Raw genomic sequence first — 20,199 nt, 5'->3', positions numbered from 1 at the left:
GTAATTTAACAAGAGAATCAAAGAAAGCGTATTTAATTCAACAGAAATATCTTCAGAAGCAGTGCTACCATGACCACAATGGTCTGAAGATACAGGCAAAGCAAAGTTAGAAGCAAAAGTTAACATTTTATTTGATTAAGTGGTTTATTTGAAAAAAATATAACTGTCTCACCTTGTTCCATCAAGAAGAATATAAAACACACATTTGAAAGTTGCGGTTCAGACTAAGCAGGCTAAATTCAATCACATTTTAATCATTAAAACATTTCTTTTTCGCAGTTCCACAAGCAATGTGTTACCTTTTCCATTCTTTCTTATTATGGAAGGAAACCACCTTGAAATAATCTTCTCACTCCATTATGGTCCTCCAACACCACTGTCAGCAGCAGCTACTGCTTTCAGATAAAACAGAGATCTTACCCAGCGAGAACCAAAACAGCTTTCTCATTTTTTACTTAGCTTTCAAATTTCCAGCTTTTATTTCAAACCTGAAGATATCCTGTGGAACAAAGAAGCCTCACTGTTTTGTTTCAACTATTTTGATTTGCCTAAAAAAATGATATTGTACTGCTATTGGACATATACATGCTTAGTAAATATACTTGACACCAAAGGCCTAAAATAAATCTTGTTTTAAGTCTAAATTAAATAGTTTTAACGTACTATTACTATAATTTTCTAAATGTTGCATGAATCAAATTAGCAATACATCAGAGAATGGATCTGAAGAACTCAGATCAAGTCTCCCTACTCAAGTCTTTTTCTATTGTGAACTGTAAAACCACCCTTAATGCATTCAGTGTGCATTATTTGATGAAAGAGTTCTTCTTATACATTATAGAAAAAAGAAGCATCTGACTTAAGACTTCAGCAAGAAAGACTTATGTTTAAAAGTAGAAAAAGCTTTCTAATTGTAATAATAGCAAAGCAGCATACAATATTCCTTCAAGCATTGTGAAATCTCCATTGCTGGCATAATTAGGAACAAATTAGCAATCACTTGACATGAATAGGCACAGCTTTTTGTGCACTGCAAAGGTGAGTTGGGCTAATCAGCCTTGTCCAGGTCCCTTGGCATTGCTGCTGATTTTTTCTGTACCAGGACTTACTGCTTTATACCCACTTGCTTATTGACTTCACATATATAATTTGGAGGCAGACACTAGATAAAGCCTGAAAAATTATTCAGACCATTCACAAGCTGAACAGAAAAGGAAAATGCTGCTACAGGACTGTAGCACTGTTGGGCACAACAGTGAAAGAAACCCTGGACAGCAAGAAGAATGCAGTTTTTGTATTTATTTTTCACTAAAACATAAAAAAAAAAAAAAAAAAAAAAAAAAAGCACAGCTTACAGAAAATCTCCCCATCCCTTAAATAGACAAAAAGGGTATAATTATAATCTTCAACTGCTTTTACATCATGCAGAATGTCATCTGTCACACTCCAAGCAATCCTTCACGTAAATTAATTCTACATTAAGTAAGCATTCAGAATGGAGCAAGTCCAACAAAAAGTTGGCTACTTTTCCACATGAGATGGGAGGCTTGGAAATATTAATAGATGGCATTTATGACAAACCTCTTCACAGCTGTTTAACTGTATTTTCTATGACTGTAATTAAACTGATCAGCAGCAGATACATTAACTAGTATACAATAGATCCAAGTCCTTACCACTGTTAATAAAAATCACTATAATGACACCAAAGGTAGAATTAAGTCATAACAGGGCTGTCCTACAAGTACTTAGACTGCAGACCAACTGGAAAGATCATTAACTCAGGATATAATTTGCCCCTACAAACGGGGAGAAAAAAAAAATCAGCAGAAAAATCAAGATTACCGTGCCAGATTTTTTTTCCTCTAGTTTAGAGATTCATTACATCAGTAGAAATTCAAAAGGACTTGGGAGAAGCAAGATACAGATACAATACTGATGTCTGGCAGTAAGACAGAGAGGGGATCCCAAGGTCCCACCAAGTCTAGAACATGGCTAGAAACAGCCTTTGGCTGCTGAGTGATGGAAAAGAAAATATTAAGATCATGCTGTTTATATCCCCTAAATTTACACTGCAACCACAGGCAACACTATTCAGTTTTCCTTACATGTCCTTGTGATATCTTTAAAAAAAAAGTATGTCGGAGAATCTGGTTCCCAAATTATGTGACAAATTATCTACAATGGAATTACTTAATTACCTAAATGAGGTCAGACAAATGAATGTTAAGTACCTCTTCTTCACTTAAAGCCAGTAGGTCATTTTAATGTTATAGTCTTTTGCTTTAGAATAATAAATTAATACTTGGACTTAAAGGCCATTTGCTCTAGTCTACTGAAATTGCATTGCAGTGTTATATTACTTAATGCTTTAAGGCTCCTGAAATTAAGCAAATCCTGTTATCAAAACCAGCACTCAAATCTTGTGCAGATACTGGTGATATGTCATTAGTCAACTTAATGAAGCATAATAAAGAACTTTAAATCAATATCCTGAAAAACAGAAAAAATATCTCAAAAACTTTTTCATGCAGCAGTTAAATCTGTTTGAAGTTTGCCTTAAAATACACAGACATTTACAGAAAGTTACATATTTGCCAGCCGCTGTGCAATTCCACTGTGTTACTGCAGAGCCAGTTTAAAAAACCCAGTAAGAATAATAGCACAACAGTAAGAATAATAGCACAAAAAAGAAAGGTGTTAGGGATGGTTAAAATAAAGATTCTCATAACTGTTAATTTTACTAAAGACTGAATAAGAGTAGGGGAGGCTGTGTCTTATGAAAAAAATAGACATACAGAACTGCTACAAATGCTGAATTTTTAAGAGTCCTTTCTCCTTCCAAATCCAGTGTTAAGTAGATGAGAACTGCAAGGTAAGCCACCATTATTACCAATTTCTCTAATAAACCAGAGCATTCATAGAACAAGATATCGCAGGCAAATTATAGGCCATATGAAACTGCATATTTCAAATCAAAACAAAGTAAAAATCTGTGCTGAGGTCAGCTACTTGTTAGTAAAGCAGGGCATCGAACATCTGAATCAATGTAATTGCACTGAGAGAGATGAAAGAAAACTGCATGCACTAAGAGAATCATGCTATAATTTACACAGGTCCCTTTACCTTATTTCCACTAAAGAAAACAGCAAATTTTCAGCAGCTTCAATGGGATTGCTGATGGTCCTAAAATTATCTTGGTATATACATCTTAGGACCTCTGTTTTCTACCTTTTATTCTACCTGGCTGATGAGAGGTAACCTCACAGAGACATCATTAGAGCTAGCTACTCTTCAGTAATTTCGAATGAAGGCATTCTGTTCTATTACCAACCTTTTCTGAAGAAAATGAATGCCACTTCGAAGTTATTACAGGTGAATTTCTCAGCTTTTCTGAAACTCGATAGTATGACAGAGTAAATGCTGAGTTAATTGTGACAGGTGACAGATACGTTTAATACCAAGCACTTAAGCAAATCAAGTAGTTTCAAGATGAGTGGGGACTGCATGGAAGTAGACTACTGCTTTAAGACACAAATATATATATGTAAATCTATATATATTTTAAGCAGAACCAACTTGCAGTCCCTTATGCTCCAGAATGGAGGTTTGCACTTGGGGGACCTTCCCCAGAGAGACAGAGAACACAACAAAAACCACAAAGACAGGGAGCTCAGCCCTGAGCAGGAAGCATAGAACCCCTGATCAGAGGAGGGCCTGACACAGCACGTACAGAGCCAGAAGAGACTGTACAATCCACCCACACAAAGGCAACCCCCAGGGAGCATGGCAACCAAAACGGGCAAGCAGGGCACAGCACAGCAGTTGGCACAACAATTTGTGCAGGAATGGGGGTAGACAGCCCTCTTTAGCTCTGCTAGGAGCAGAACAGACCATTGGACTGAGTGGCAAAAGGGGCTATAGCTACTGTAAAGCATTTTATCACGATACAGAATTTCTAGGACTTCCCAGTGTTAGAAAATGCATCACACCTTACTCTGAAGGGAGGGAAACCAAAGTGAGAAGAATGCATTAATGCATCCCACCTTCATTCTCTATTTGTTTTTAAGCTCCTCCTACTGGGAAGTGTAGGAGTGTGAATGTATGACCAAAAAAGCCACAGGTCAAACAATTATGATAGCCAAGACACATGCCAAAGAAAAAGGAAGGAATATTTTTTCTGATTACCAACAAAAGCCCCTAGGTATGAATTCATACACATACTACAGTATAAACAATGAACTAATCACTCTTCACACTAACCTGCCATCCAGATGTACCAACGTATGCAATATCAAAAGATTCCTACCATAAACTTAGTTTCTTTTTTCAGCAATTCCCTATTGTGCCAGGGATACTTTTCTATTAAGCTTACCTTCTCCATCTTTAAAGAATTGTGAATACTCACTTCTAATATAATTTGGAGCAATGTTAAAAGCCCAGTTCCCAGTGTTCCTTACAAAAGTAGTTGTGAACACCCATTTTAATTTGCTCTCAAATAATCCTTCAAATTAAATAGTAGCTTTTGTCATTCAGGTTTATGCTCTCTTGGGTATTCAAGGGTGGTTATCAATATTTCTGCTTCCTTTAAAATACCTTCACTGACATATCCCAAATTCATGCTAACCTTTCCCTCACTGCATTACATGGGAGGCTCATCCAACCACCAGCCATATCTGTTACCCTCTGGCACCTGAGAATTGCATTAGACATTTCAAGTGAAGGTCAGTTCCCTTGGGTCACACTACATGATTTTTGGTTTTGAGGCACATCCTTTCCAATAACGCACGTAGGAAACATCAAAACATATTTCTAATAAGGATCAACTCAGATGGTTAAACGTTAGTCTGTGTACAGCTTGCAGTCCATCATTTTGACACATAAGCCAAAACAAAAAAGGGAAATATGATTACAAACAAGTCCACTCCCTTATCTCTTTTCCACCCTTTTGTACCCACACAGTGAATAACCTATTACATCTATTATCCATCCATCAACAATAGGGCAGTACAACAGCAGCTTAGATTTACAGTACACTTGCAATCTAAACTGTTTAAAGCAATCAAACAGGAGGATGCAGCAAGAGCTAACAGATATTTCACTTCTATTCATGTCCCCTCTAACAGAAATGATTGTTCCCACAGAACATTTTCCACCAAATATTCCAAAACTAAGACTAAAAACAAGGAGGAAACTTACAAGGATACTTTTTCAAAGTTCTTTGTTTTCTACAGTTTACTGAGCAGCAGGGAGAAAAAAAGGATATAGGGATAAATAATTTAAAAATATTTATTGAGAGCTTCCAGCAGCAATCATTTAAGCTGTTACTGACAGTGATAGTAAACAAAGCAACATGCAAAATCCTTAATTTCGCTATTCACATTCAAGACTGGGTTCAGTAGGGTCATTAATCTGGAGCAAGCCTGTAGTACTGAATAGGTGTTTCTGCAATACTCTTTTAATGGTTAGGCATTACCTAATCTTTTTATCACTCTCTGCCTGTATTTTGCATTCCAAAAGACATTGATTCCACAAGTGCAAAGCGACTTGTACACAAAAACTAGAACTAACTGAATGAGGCCTTGAAGGCAGGGAGAATGAGGTTCTCTCCCCTCCTACTCCTACGCATGTAAAAGCTCTAAGATAAAACTGATCTGCTGAAAACTAAAATGTAAGTTCAGTTTTGGGAAGAAGTTACATTCAGAAAAAATTACTACTAAGTACATTTTGCACATTAGAAACTGAAGCTTTAATAACCTCAGTTCAGACTCAGTCTTACTATAGATTGTGTGCTGAGAACAAACTTCCACCGCTCTTGCTTTATGCTTTCTTGCACCTTCCTCTATAGTCAAACCTCCAGGCTCTAACAGACAACTTAAACCAATACTGCGAGCAGGTGAAGGTTACTAATAGCTGGTAAGCCTTGACACCTATTCAGAAATATCACCTCAGATCATTACAGAAGGTATATCACCTTTACCTACACAAAAATATCACCTCAGATAGTTACAGAAAGTATATCACCTTTACCTACCCACAAATATCTGTGTTTCTGAATCCACATTGTCACCCAGTGAATGAAATCAGCTGAAAGATCTCTTTGCAGAACACACACTACCAGAAAGAGTGACGTTGCTTGACTGGGGCAAAATAGGTAGGAGTGTACCTAAAACTTCATTTTGCCACTGTGCATTTCCCTTGTGAAAAATGATTTTTTGCTATTTTTCCTTCTGAAGTACAGAAAGACAAAAACAGGTATTGTTGTTTTCGGGTTTTTTTTTTTTTCCTTTTTTGTTGTTAAATCATTTGTCACTACTTTTGGAGAAATCATACTTAAATACCATATGCACCAAAGAATTTTAAAGCCTACATTCCTAGTATCTCATGCAAGCATACAAAATCTGCTCAAAATAGATCATCCTTTCCTTTATCTTCTTGCACGTGTGGATAGCTGAGTGATGAAGTATAAAGGAGAGAAGTAATTGTTCCATTGGTTGCTTTTTTGTGAGCAGATGGCTGTTCAGATTCTTCTGGTTAACTTGAAAAAGAGGGAATTCAAACTGCATAAATATAATTACAATGCAAAAACCTATTTTCAAAATATACATGCATGGAATAATAGTTTTATCTATAGAAGCGTTGATTCTAACTGTCTGAATAACTAATATATAGCAGAAGGAAAAACAAAGGGGAACATTAGAGTCACAGCACTCACCAGCAAAGCGGGTGGAGTATTTCTCTTCCAATAAAGCTGGCATCTGTGGGGTAAGCTGTCTTTTCAGCAGTTCTGCCTTGTAAAGGCTAGCAAATCTGATTTACAGTAGCTGGTTCACAGCTCAGTTACAGCAAGCTAGAGAGATACAGCCTAGAAATGGAATGTGTTCACTCCATGGAGAACAGGACAACTCCTTGCTATACTTGAACTCTATAGTCCTCCTTATGGCACCATTAAGCATGGGTAAGTGCACATCTGTAATGAAGAATCTTACTACACTTACCTGCAAATGAAATACTGTTCAACACAAACAGCCTAAAAATTGTTATACAGGAACTACAGGAAGAACATACATAAATATGATGAAAGTGCAATATAACCCCTTGACACTAATCTTATGGACTTGGGGAAGATACTTGAACAAGATTACGTGTTTAGAAAACAGAGATAATGCCTCTTTTACAAAGAATTCATAGGCAGAGCACTTGCAACACTTTAATATGAGTCAAGTTTTATAAATAAAAAAGAAGTAATAATGAAATATTTGTTCATCACTTTTTTTTAAAGAAAGAAAAAAACCACTACTGTGTTCCCCTAAAACTGCTACTGAATTGCTCTAGATAATCACGCCTCCGTAAAAGCCCACTGAGATTAAGGGCCATGCCATACTGAAGCCATTTATTAGAAATAGTCTTCAGGTATAACAGTAGTTATACCTTCAAACACAGAGGAAATGCAATTAAAGCACTAAAGTTTAAATAATATGACATACTTTGGAGCAGTAGTGGGAAAGCAATTTGTTCTGAACTCTTCAGCAAGTAGGTTTTCAACACATTCAGCAACTGCATTCAACAGAAATTAACCTTCGCCACCGAAACATTCTGCTTTCACACTGTTATACTAATAGAGCTACTTAAGCTGTATGAATTTACACTTGAAGTATTAAAAGCTAAATATTCTGCTCAGCAGAAGTTATACTGATTTGCTCTTATGCATAAGTCCTCAATATTTGCATGCCCACCTGTGTGAGAAAATCAACATAACACAATCCCTATTTCCATTTCCTTCTGAGCATTTAGCTGCCTCTAAAAATAGCACTTCAGAAATTTTTAAAAGTTTATAACACAGGAAAGCATTAGGTCTAATAACACTAATATACCTTAAAAAATAACAAGCAAAACACAAGTAAATATAGAACAGTAGAAAATTCCCTCTAGGTCTCTTCCACACATAGAGAACTCAAATCAGAGAATCTTTACCTTATAGAAAAGCAGGACTGTTGCCTTACACCACACACATAATTAAGTAGCAATAAGCTAAAGTACATACCTGAAAAATGCTGAATATATTCTGGTTCTGTTTTTTGGGGTTTTTTTTCCTAAGCAATGAACATTTGAAAGCAGGTAAAAGTAGTCAGTTATGTAGATTTAGGTCCATCCTATCTGCAGTGCAAAATTAGAGAATTACTTTAGTAAAGAGGTAACTTACCTTAGTGGTAAGTTTCTAACTGCATCTGCTCAATAAGGCTCAGAAGGAACTTGCTACACCCCCTTCTGAGATTGACAAAGCTAAGCAGGAAACACAGCTGGCTGAAACTAGCATGCTGGGGACCAGGGGCAGGGAGGGATGTCAGGTGAAAGAGATGATGAGTAAGGATCCTTACAGGTTCATCAGCCATGACTTGATACAGTTTGCAGTGTTTTTGCCTTGCTTTCACAGTCAGGTGGAACTTGGCTCATCTTCCCTGGGGGTCTGTGCAAATATTCCTCCTCAGGCTGAAGCATGCTGCCTAATACTTGAATCCCTAGTTAGCCTCTTTAACAACAAAACATGACAATACACATAAAAGTATATATGATAAACAGATGTAATATCTTTTTTTCCCAAGTTTTCACAGGGAGCCACGTAGCTTTCAACTCCACAGAACTACCGCCATATTGAACATACCAACTGCGGTACAGAACTTTACCTTGTAGAAATGAAGGGCTTTTCCTTTTTGCACATGTGCATTCGTGCTGTGCATCTGAAAAGCAGTCTCCATCCAGTGGTTCAAATTACATGTTGTTTTGGTTTTTTTTTTAATAAAATGAGGTATTCATTAAACATTTCCACAGTACTAATGAAAAACAAACCATTTTGCTTTACAATTTTTAATCTTTTTTTTTTCTGCTATTAAGTTTTGAGCCACTGTTACACTATTAATATTGATTTTGTATTTAAACACTCAAAACTCAAGCTGTGAGCTTGAGAAACAGCATTCCACAGTTTGCCATGCATTATAGACAAAGGGGGGGGGACAAAGAAAAGCAAGTAAGCAAGCTTTATTTTAATGGAACGTTTCACAGAGATGACAAGGCGCATCTTCTCATCTCCTGCATGGATTTCTGCCAGCCTGTCACAGTCCAAATACAAACATCTTTCATGCTCCAAAGTCTTGAGCCTTGTCCATTAGTCTCAATACAAAATTTAGGATGTCAAGGTTTGAGTTACTGACAAGCTTTTATTTTATTTTAAGGAAAAATATCAGGCACATCTCAGTGACCATGATGGCCTCTGTATTCAAAGTTTGTATTAAAAAGGACAGAGACCAGGTGTAGAAAATGTCAGTGCAAGATGGAAGTTACGAGCATGTCAACAAGAGGAGACATAACAAAGTTTTACAACCTGGACTGTAATGGTTATTACCATACATAGCTGCAATAAAAATGGGGCTGATACTCAACATCACAGCTCTGTATGACAGGGCTGCTTGCTTCTAGAAAGATGAACTGGTGTGAAAAAAAAGCTTTAAGTTCTATTGGAAAAAAATAGCAAAAACAAACAAACAAAGAAAACCAACATAATACACATGTATGATACAGGGAACTATGTAGTCTTCATTTCTTCATTTTCATTTATCTTGCCTGCAGCTGCTAAATCTAAAGTTCATTTACTGCTTTGAAAACTGTCAGCTTTCAGGACAACTGAGATGATATACAAGTGTATGTCTTTTATACAAGTGTATGGCTAATTTTTATGGATCTTTAGATTAGTTGGGAAAAAATGTGCTAGCAAAAGTTCTCAGTTGTACAGCCCTGAGCCAGGGATAAAGTTATTAAATATGCTAAACTGATTAGCTTAGTGGTCAGCCATACATTAATGAAGAACAAACTGATGTTAAGAGGCAGACAGTTCTGTTGGGTATCAGAGGAAAGTCCCTGACTACTAAGACTGTGAAAAGAATTTTCACAAACACCACTATTTAGTATTCCAGCCAATACTACAACATACTTGTATAATTATGATACTTCATACCTGTTGCTTTAGCCATGTCACCTTATCTTCTCAGAGTCACACAGTGCTTCGCTGTACCACCCACTTAGCTGTATACTTTAATCTTACTACCTAGTCACTGTGAGTAGACACTGAATATTCAAATGTACAAACTACATTTGTTCTGATTAAAGCCTGTGATTTTTTTCACTGACAATCTGACCCTGCATCATAAAGCTTTTACCACAGGAGTGTATGGAGATAAATGTTAACCAGTACAAAGTAAAAGAACATATGATTATTTATTTCCTTGCCTTATTAAGAAATGTTTTATATGCCTTTATGACTTTGATACTCAGTTGTAATATCAACCAAAAGTTAATGCTCTGTGGGTAAAGATCGTGTCTTTGTTCATTATGAAGAAAGACAGAGCTTGCATTCAGTCAAACTTTAAGAGAGTCAATGAAGCAATTTACTAATAAATTAGCCAACAGAGAGGTCTGGACTAATGTAAATGTATAGAAAACTAGAAAAATTGTAAAAGGGAATGGGTGTTCTTAAACAGAAACAGTAGACAAGAAATAAAGTAAAATACAAGAGCAGAAGTTTGAAATGTAACTACCAAGGTAAGTAAAACCGAGACAATTTCATCAGTGCTTGTTCAATGTGTGAAAGTGGAGGGAAGGTAGAAAAGAGGCCAAGCAGATAACGTTTTTATTGTTTTTTTAATTTTACAGATGCCATACATACAAAACAGTACAAAGAGACAATAACCAGATGGGACAAGAGAATTTTCTATTGAAAAATCGCATTTGATTGATTGTTCTGTAGTTAATTAAATGCTGTTCATTAAATGCAGATTTAGATTTAATGGTAAATCCAGCTCTGAACCTTAGCTGATGATGGTTGTGTTTTGCTATATGCACTCCACGTATTGCATAAATATACGCCTATAATATTTTTAAAAGAAAAATAATGCAATATATTTTTGATAAATCTACCAGAAAAAAATCCATTTTTTGGCAACTACTAATATATCATGTGATCAGTATCTTCATCAGATAATTCTGATCAGAAAAGATGTCAAAACACTTCGAATTGAGTTCACCAAACCTGGCTACTGAAGGTTGTTTCATTTTAATGTTTTAAACATGATATTTTAAAGTGTGTTTTCTAGAACCTACAACAGACTGTATTTGTCAAAACAAAAAAAAACTTTCAAATTCCAAAATTTTTATAATATTTTTTTTCTGCTCCCAACATTTTAAGCATTTTCTTTGTGTCATACAAAAATCTTTGAAAGCAGTGGTTGAGAGTAAAATCCATTGTGTGTGAGAATGACATATAAAAGTAGCTTAAAATACCTCAAATTATTTACTATAAAAAGTACAAAAGTGTATTACCAAGCAAAACAGTACATTCAGCCTTACTACTGCTCAGAATTAGTGGTACCATTACATACCTGAGCAATCAATATGATCAATGTCCTGTAAACAGGAAGGGAAATTACATCAACATTTACTGATTGTGGTGAAAATCTGTAATTTTAATACATAGGACCAAACCTGAAGAGCAATACTTGATGACAATGAAGTCAACAGTACAAGAGAACATCATATATTACCAAAACAGGGACTTTGCAGTACCAATGATCTTACTGAAATATTTTGTGCAGTTCACTTATTCTTTCTGCTGTATTTACTATCTCAGTTTATTTTCATGAGGAGATAGGGAAATAAATTTTTTTAAAGTTAAAGGAATTATATGGAAAAAGGAGCAAAAACCAAAAAATCAACAACCAACAAAAAAACAGAGCTCTGAGAAAATTTATCTACATTTCCAGGAAAACAGGCAGCTAGTGGTACAGACTTACCCCTTATCCTTGGGACAAGAATTCAGAGCACCTCAGCCCAACATGGGTAATGCATTTTTGTCACCTGCCATGACACAGCTGACTCTTGGACCCTGGATCCTGGTCACAATGCAATAGAGCACTGCCTGGTTGGCAGTTTTACAGCTATGGACATTTGATGCTATTGCTCCAAGTTTTTCTTAAAAATTCAAAGTGCAAGGAGGCAACAAAAGCAGAATGCTTTAGTATATGACCAAAATAACAGTTGATAACAGGAAAAGCATCATATATTGTGCATTACTTCATGCACAGTTCTGGCAATTGAAAGAAAATAATAATTTAGAGCCTCCAGAATTCTGAAAAAAAAAAAAAAAAAAAAAGACATTTAAAAAGAACACCACTACAGCTTTCAGTGGGAAGCAGTTTTTAGATCATAAAAGAAAATGCTACATATGAACTAATAAACCTACACTCTGAATCAGTTTCCATCTTCATGGAAGGAAGTGCATGAAGGAAAACAGATAATACTGATACTAGCGATATTACCTCTCTTGTCAAAGTTATACATTTCAGGTTGAAGAAATGTTATAGTAAAACTTGAAAACAGTTATATTCATCATTCACATTATTAATGTGCTCCACGTGAAGGAGAGCGCTCCACATCAAGTAGAATTTAGAAGATGGTAAGCAGGAATGTTTTCCTGCTTTCCCCTAAAATACCAGCTAGGCAGGTCGCATATTTTTTAACACAGATTTAAGGGAATATATGGGTGCTTAATTTTTCAATTATTTCCTTGATTTCCATACATTCCAATGTATGATAGTTCATGTTTGGGATTTGGCAGGAGAGAAAGCCAGAAAAATCACAAGTTACATATGTCATACTTTCAGTGTATGACAGGACCTCTTCGGGAATGCATGGAGCATGTGGAAAAATTCTAAAAATATGCCAATTTATTTAAATGTTATGAATTGCACTCTGAGATAAATGGTTCCTGCTCTCTCTGTAGCATCTCTCAACAGATCATACTCACTTCAGAAGCATCTCCTTGTTGAATACTTCTAAAATGAACTGGATTCAAAACTGACTGAACTGTTCAGTGACCAGAGAGCAGTCCATCCTTAATGGCTACGAAAGAGCAGCAGTTGCTTTGGTGCAAAACTAGCAGCCTTCCTCCCTACATTAATTAAGGATTTGGAAGATTATACATTTATTGAGACCTCTATGATCCCAGTAAAATAGACTACGAATGAGCAGAAATATTTTCCATAAGTATGCCCTATTGTGCAGTATCTCTAAACATCAAACATCATGTATGATTTATTGCATATGACTAATAGACATTTTATGGATACCTAACAGTCTAGGCTTTCAAGTACCAAGAAGAGTCATCAAAAGCTATAAAAGTACATCAAAAATAACAAGTCAGCTTTTTTAGGGGAGACAGGATGTAATGGGAAATCTCAGAGCAGAACATCTGAATGCATTAGCAATCACTACTGGATCAAACTGAAACTGGGCCCTCTATTCTATGATTTAGGATGGCTGTGATTCTACACACTGGCAAGGGTGCCTCCACCTCTCCTGCTAGTTCACAGTGAAAACATATTGAAGCAATTTAGAAATGTTTTTTCTGCTGCCTGATTTGTTCCTCAGAGAGACAGGATTTCAGTCTGTGTGGCATCTTTCAGAACATGTACTGTATTGATTCCCTGCATAACCTGGCCTTGAAAGGAGCTGCAGTTTGCTGGAAACACTTCCTAGCATCAGTTAAGTGGCTGGCATTCATCTTCTTTAAATTAAAGCAAAAGTAATCAAGGCAAATTCAAACCAACTCTGCCTGCCAAGGAATTTCAGACAGTTGGCATCTCTAAAAGAGTCCAAATGGGCTACAGTGATGGCAGAACTTTGACTGGAACCCAAACAAGTTTTATAGCAATAAGGATGTGTAGATAAGAAAGACAGAGCTGAAGAGTAACTAAAGAATGTCACTCTTCAGGTCACAGGCAGCAGTTTCATATTATGACATGAACTAAAATTACATACTTTCCACAGAATCTTTACAGATGCCAGGAAAGGGATTGCACAAAGATCAAGGGAGAATTGCAATCCTTATCACAAACTTTTAGACAAAAAATTGACTCTTCTTAAGCCATGTTTATTCCTCCTTTGTTACATCCTTTCCTACCATCCTATCACTTTTTCCTTAAAAATATCAGCATGTAAAATTTAACATAGAGACAGGTGCACCATTACTCAGATTTCTCTATTCTGCCCTTATCAATGTAGGGCATGATCATAGAATCATAAAATCATTTTAGTTGGAAAGGACTCTTAAAGGCCATCACTCCAACCCCCCTGCACTGAGCAGGGACACCTACAGTCCATCAGGTGCTCAGAGCCCCATCCAGCCTGACCTTGAGTGTCTCCAGGAATCGGGTGCCACCACATCTCTGGGCAACCTGTGCCAGTGCCTCACCAACCTCATTGTAAAAAACTTCTTCCTTTTTATCCAATCCAAATATTCTCTCTTTCAGTTTGAAACCATTTCTGCTTGTCCTATCACAACAGCTGCTGGTGAAGAGTCTGCTACGTTTCTCCCAGTCGGATTATTCCTTAATCTGCTTGCGTGGTAAATATGTAATGACTTCATTTTAGAGGATTTTCTATACATACTTGCATGTTTATGTCACAGGGGAGTTTAAGTTATGCCTGAGTTATTAAATATACAGATCACATATTCTTTGTAAGGACTCTGCATTTGACATTCCTCTTTTGAATGACCACATGAAAATATGTGTGTCAATATTCATAGCTATGGATTTTAAAACAGGCTAACACAATTACTTCTCTAATACCTTCTTGGGGTATCACTGAAAGTGCTTATGCAGCATTTAGTGTCTCCAGTAAGTATAGCATCAGCCATAGAACTTCTGTAAATAGTACTTGTAGAAATAAGATGATGAAGCAGAGATACTTCCAATTTCAATAGCTTCAGGTTTACCCCTATTATGATATATAGCTATTGCATGCAATAAACAAGCAGAAAGCATGATTAACTTTTCGGCTTGCATAATGTAAGACACAGCTATTTGCAGAAAACCATGCTGGCTATTGAGCAGATCTATTTTCTTTTACAGCTGGAACTGGTGATGGATGTTGGTGTCTTGAAAAACAAGGCTAGAAAACGAGATTCAAAGTTCTCCAGCTGAGGAAGTTTATTATCTGGCTCTGACATAACGAAAAGGAATTGCAGACTAAACAAAATATATTTTAAAATCTGTAGTAGAATATATGTATTTACGTTGGTCTGAAATAGGGTCATTAGATTTATCCCTGCTTCCCAATGGCCAATAAGCAATACATTAACTATGTTCCATAAAAGATATTTCTCATATAAATTCACACATATACTGGCAAATCAAAAAGAATGGCTAAACTCACCTGATACACATGAAATGTAAACATCCCATTGTCTAATGTATTAATTCACTTTTACCTGTGATTTAGAACAACACAATTTATATCAACAGGAGTTTTATTCTAAAATCAAAATCAATGTAGTTTTATCCCCTGGACATATCTTTAAGCCTTAGTTTCCTTACCTTATGTCTCCTAAGCAAGCTTTAAAGGAGAAGTCCAATAACTCAGACCTTCCAGCATCATGAGCAATGTGACAGGCATCCTTTCTCTTCATTGAACTACTCAAAACCCACAGACAAACGTCAGTTCACTGGAAATAGAGCAAAGTTCTTCAGAGAATGCGCTTATCTTCACTTTATCCTCCCTTGCTAAATGAAACTTTTTCACAAAGACATACTTGTTTTATGTTCTTTGGAAAATGCAAGTAGGAACAGATATTCCACTTGACTTGGCTGGAAATAACAGAATTCCATAAATAAATCAGGGATAAGAAAAGGCTAGGAATTGAAAGAAAAATGTTTCGCTTATTTCCTGAGCATACCATAGGTTACCAATGCTAAATCATTTTCAAAATCTCAATTTTCCAAATTCAATAACTGAAAACTTCAATTTTTTTTTCCTCAAATAGGTATTTTTAAACCAAGGTTTATTTTTAAATCAAGGTGTATAAAATGGCTCCTTTAACTTTTTATTCTGTACTTAGGGGTTTAACATTCTATTTTATTTACCTAATTGCAGTGATTTTCTTATATTTTCTCTCAAACTCTGATAACTCAGCTAAAAGCATTTACAGAGTATTTTAAATATTCTTAAAACCCGACAATAATTAAGAAGCATTCTCCTAACTTACTGTGCATTTGTATAGCTACTTAGTCTTACACTTTTAGAAGCAGCTCCAGTCCATCTGCTTTATTTACATTTGTATATATGGCACATGACTTATAGAGCAGTAGGTTATGGTTTTCCAATTCCCTGAAATGAACAATCACTCATAGTAAAACAAAGTCCTTATATGAAAATCATGCCCCAGTGTTCAAGGAACTCAAAGAAGTAAATCTTGCTGTTTCACAGAAATGGCTGCAGTGCCCTAATTGTGGTATTTTATAATTGAGGCCTTGAACTATCAAAGTTCTTAAGTATGTGCTTAACTTTTAATTCAATAGAGGTTTTCACATGTTTGAAATAGTTAAATACTTTGATGAATTGTGAACAAGCAATGAAAAAAGAGACAATAAAATGTACTTACGTGATAAATACTCTGAAGCTTATTTCAATAAGTTATTCTATCCACTATCTTTGCAGCTGCAACCATCAGAGGCTGCAAGTATACTTTGATTAGCCTATGCTGATAGTGAAGCCAAAGCACTTAAATCTGCTGCTGCTTCTTCCCTCTCTTCCCCTCCCCAGGGACAGGCAGATCTGTCCTGTCTCTCACTGTGCAGAGCCGGCCATCTATCTTGAGACACCTATGCTCACTTCACTTGTTCTATGAAATACCTGAGAGAACACATGATTAAGAATCAAAGGTGGCCCCTTACAATGCTTCAGTGAAGTCATTCATGACACAGGGAACAGTTACCATAACGCTCTAACTGGGACACCTGTCTAATTAAACCAAAATTCCCGGTAGCTTTTCTAAACAAACAACGGAATGCAAAAGTATTTCATACATTCCCTCAGAATTGTACCCTTCTCCTAAGAATAAACTCTCCATCTGCAATGAACTCTGCCTTTATTTGTGTTCCTCTCTCTTTTCTTTCATTTTCTACACTCATTGGAAACTTTGCCTTTATCAAAAAAATTTACTGGTGTTCAAAATAAATAGCTTGATCTTACCTCTTTCATCTTGATTTTGACTTTCATTTTGCTTTACCTACTTTATTCTCATGTGTCACTTTAGATTAATTTGTTATGCTAAGCACTTGCCAAATAAATAATGAGCTTTCAAATGAGCCCATATGTAATAAGGCAAGGATTCAATTATTCCTAACACCATTAACATTTTACTACTGTATCAGAGCCCTGGCTGCAAACACCTTTAGGATTTCCAAGAGTTTCAGTACCTTACTTTTGAACTGCTAAGACGTTAGCATCTAATGATCTGCAATAATGACAGAGAGGGCAACCAGACATCCTATATATCCTATATTTCAGTTCCAAACTATCAGAAAATTATCAGAGAGTTCCTGTCAACTGCTAAAAGCTACCATTATGAAGAGAAGAAAGATAATCAAGAGTCTAAAATTATGTGAGGAGGGATTTTTTTTTCTTTTCTTAAGCAATAAATGCCTTTAAGTTAATTTTGTTTCCTATCTATTTTGGTGATTCTATGATTCTAATTGTCCTTAAAAACAATACTTGCAGGAGAGCTTCAGGTCAAGTTATTAGGTACAGGCGGGCTTCAGTGTGTGGAAAACTGCATGAATTAAATGTACCCTCCTCTACTTTCTGCAGAGATGATAGACCAAGAAGTACAAGCAAATGAGGTCATATCACACAACTAGCCAATGTAGAAAAACGGTTCATGTCTCCAACTCCCAGCCCCTGCAGGTGGCTTTGCCACAATGTGAATGTTAGAGGAAGTTTTTCATTCAGGGGGTGGTGATGCACTGGAACAGGTTGCCCAAGGAGGCTGTGGATGCCCCACCCCTGGAGGCATTCAAGGCCAGGCTGGAGGTGGCTCTGGGCAGCCTGGTCTGCTGGTTGGTGACCTGCACACAGCAGGGGGTTGGAACTGGGTGAGCATTGTGGTCCTTTTCAACCCAGGCCATTCTGTGATTCTATGATTCTCTGATTCTCTGATCAGGGCTATGATACTTTGAAGCACATTTGTACTCAATTCAAAATGTAGCCTGTCTTCTGGGTTGGACTTCTTAACAAGTCAGGTTTTAAAATATTCCAAAATCATTCACAATTTCCTTCGAGAATTCTATCACCAACAGCTAGATGGAATATCATTTGTTTGAACAAAAAAATAAATAGCTTCAAGGATTTGAATTTTTCCATTTTTCCATTTTTTTCTACAGTCATTTTCCTTGAAAGTGCAAGACCAAGGAGTAAAACCTGTTATTTGCTTGTATTTCACAATTCATATCCAAAATTACAACTCCCAATTCTAACTTAATTATTAGGTATGGAGGTAATGGAGTAGCTGCTTAGTCCAGCAAATCCAGTCTTTTGCAGTTCCTGAAAGCAAGCAATAGTCTAGAAGGATCAATATCAACCTTCCCTTGCACAATATATTTTCAGCATTTTGGAAAACAGTAAAGACCATGTGCACAAAACACACAACTGCAAGGGAAATGCCAACACTGCAGGTCTTACAAGTAGGAAGAAAATTATGAATCACTTTGAGGCAACATTACCATTATTCACTAAAAAGTAGCCATTGAATTCTGGAGATCTGGGATTGACAATGTAAAAAAAAGCCAAGCATGTTCTGTACAGTAGTATAGATCCAGCCCTACAATTTTAATGAGTCCCTGCACCTAGACAGACCCCAGGACCTAAAAGTGGTGAAAAGTCTCTCAAAGAGGCTGTATATGACTTCTGGCACTGAACACCAATATCTTGTCATGACAGCAGTGAGGCTCAGGTGACACAGCCCTGCTCCAAGGCATGTGCTCTATTACCTGCTTTCATAGAGGGATGGAACAATATTGCCCAGCAGACCAGTATCACTGTTTACCCATCATGTCAAATGGGGATAATGATCCTAGTAGAAAGACGACAGCTCTTTAAAGATCTCTGAGCAGCTGTACATTTCAGGTCCTTTATAAACTGTTTTTAACTCTGCCAAATAAACAAAGAGCTGTATGAGAGTACAGGATTATCACTATTGATCTTGGTACTGTGAAATTGGGTCACAAATCATGCTGCTGACAAAACCTAGCAAACAGTGAGGTTTGGCTACACCATCTAAAGTTTAATTCTTTCTTATCTGGGCATTACATTACTTTTCTGCCAAAATGCTACCTAAAAATAAGATGTATGTGGATCATAACATTTAGACCTTAGGTTTGAATGGTCTTCAACTCACATATATATTGCAGTAGATGCTTTTCCCCGTTTCTCTCTTCCCAAAAAGTTTTCCTTGGTTGTTTAGTTGGATTGTTTTCTCTAGATTTCAGTGCTGAGAAAATGGAATTACACTTGCAAATGTCACTTTACTGATAATTGCACGCACACAGTACTAGCCAGAATACAGCCCTTGGCACTAACAACCTGACAGCAAGGGAATGATATTTCCATTTGCAGTAAAAGAGTTAATGGGAAAAATCCATGTTCGGAGCAGTCATCTGAGTTCAAAGACTGTGAGGTGGTTTGGGGGCCAAATTATATTTCTGCACAGGAAACAAACTGCTTTTCATATAATTTCAAAATACGATACTTGTTATTTTCCAGAAAACCCTAAGTTGTAGTTCAAGTAAATTTCAATATATTCATTAACAAGCAAACTAAATCTTCAAGTTAGTTTATTAAATATAATTATCCATAATTCAATTCATAAGTCATTTCTTTTTATTAGCCATTTTATATTCCTGTAGTAATTAAAGCCAAGTATATTTGCATGTGGATTGGCAATGGAAGAAGTGCTCTTTGCACAACATTTATCACAGAAAAAGTGGACTTCAGAGAAACTGGTTCTATGTGATTGCCATTGACTACTCTTGGAAAATTTTCAGAGAATAAACCAATTACTTTAACATTCATAGATCTGTCCAAGTAAAAAAAAAAAAAAAATGCTGTGAATGAGGTGAGCAAATAAAATGAAAAACATAGGAAAAACCCTAGTAAACAGGAGTGGGAGATTTTGATTACTTGGTACTGGAGTGGAATCCATTAAGATATAAGACTAGATTCAGGTGGATTTGTTATGACTGCTTTGAAACTACATACGTTATCTGTGAGTACCTAGCAGAAAGATGCCAATAGTACTGTTATATCTGAGAAGTA

Source organism: Centrocercus urophasianus, unplaced genomic scaffold (assembly GCF_019232065.1).
Source record: "Centrocercus urophasianus isolate 14NV4802_14NV808 unplaced genomic scaffold, USGS_Curo_1.0 seq_24, whole genome shotgun sequence".
NCBI lineage: Eukaryota > Metazoa > Chordata > Aves > Galliformes > Phasianidae > Centrocercus > Centrocercus urophasianus.
This window is presented reverse-complemented; position numbering follows the sequence as displayed.